Below are 1422 nucleotides of genomic sequence, written 5' to 3' on the forward strand. Positions count from 1 at the left end.
GGAAAGGAAAGACACAGGGTCTTCAAGAACAAGCCAAACAAGGATATCCTCAAGACAGAGGGAAATGGCATTAATAAGGAGTCTCTTGTGTTGGGCATTGAATGCATGCCAGGCACTGGGAAAAACATTTCCCATATATTATCACTTTTCATTCTTACAACTGTGCCCTTGTATAGACGAAGACTCCAAAGCTAAAGAAACAAACAAAAAAGGTAAAGCAACTTGGACAAGGTAAGCACGGCTAGTAAGTCATGGCCTGTGGCATATCTATAGGTGTATTTTTATAAGATCATGTCTCTAAACTGCCTAAGATTATGACAATGAGGGCATTAGTTAAAATCATAAGCATGTATTAGAAGGAGAACTGGTTCCCAGGGACAAACATACCTGAAATGCTATATAAAAATCATCTGTCAAGACAGCCCTTTGTTCTTTTATTTTTATTTTTATTTTTACTTATTTATTTTTATTTTTTTGCCCTTTGTTCTTGGGTCCTAACCAGGGTTGGGGCAAAAACTACTTGTTACAAAGGAGATCCCTAAGAACCTTACTTAGGGTTTCTGAAGATCAAACTCAGAGCATGCACTGAGGCCCAGTCAGAGTGGTTACGTGTTTTGCTCTGGGATTCTGCCCTTAACAAGTTTTTTGACTCCAATGCCCATGTTCTTTGAGGAATTTTGGCTCAGGAATTTAGGAATATTCAATGACTGCTAGGAGTATAGGCTTCTTCATTTCTCACGACCATTGTGAGCCCAAATACCACCAATCACGTTGCCTTTTGCAGACCCAGTCTGCTTCTGAGGGACAACAAGCAAAGGGTCAAAGAAGTGCTCAACCTCAGGGAAAGAGTGAGGGAAAAGAGACAGAGAGAGAAAAAGAAACAAGAGGGAGAACCCGAGGACTTGCTTTTCTCTTGCCTTTCATCACACCCCAAAGTGACCTAGGTATGTGCCCTATTGAGGTGGGGAGGAACAGAGGGGATTAGGATTGGGGACCGTTCCAAAAGGGATGGCGGATGTATTTTGCATTACTTTATTGTCCTAAAATCTAAAACGTTTGAAACAAAAGTAGGACAAACAAAATAGGACAAAAATAGGACAAATTGTGTATGCTTTTTTTTTTTTCCCTTTCATTCTCAGGGACATGCACTTGGGTGAGTGTTCTGTGACTCACTGTAACCTTCAGAGTGTTTAACAACCTGTTTATGATTTCAAAAGGATCAAGAAAGACAGAGTCAGGTAGACAGAAGCCCTCGGGAAGAATCAAAGTTTGGATCCAGGAGTGGTCAAGAGTATTCAAAGAAGGCCCACAATGACCAGGATATAGAAAAGTGAGAATGGGGAGGTTGGCAAGGGCCAGGTTATGCAACTCATTATATTTAAGCCACATTGAGGATTTTGTACTTTAGTCAAAGTGAAATGG

This window comes from Enhydra lutris, unplaced genomic scaffold, assembly GCF_002288905.1.
Source record: "Enhydra lutris kenyoni isolate GAN:26980312 unplaced genomic scaffold, ASM228890v2 scaffoldscaffold79, whole genome shotgun sequence".
In the NCBI taxonomy this organism is placed as follows: Eukaryota; Metazoa; Chordata; class Mammalia; order Carnivora; family Mustelidae; genus Enhydra; species Enhydra lutris.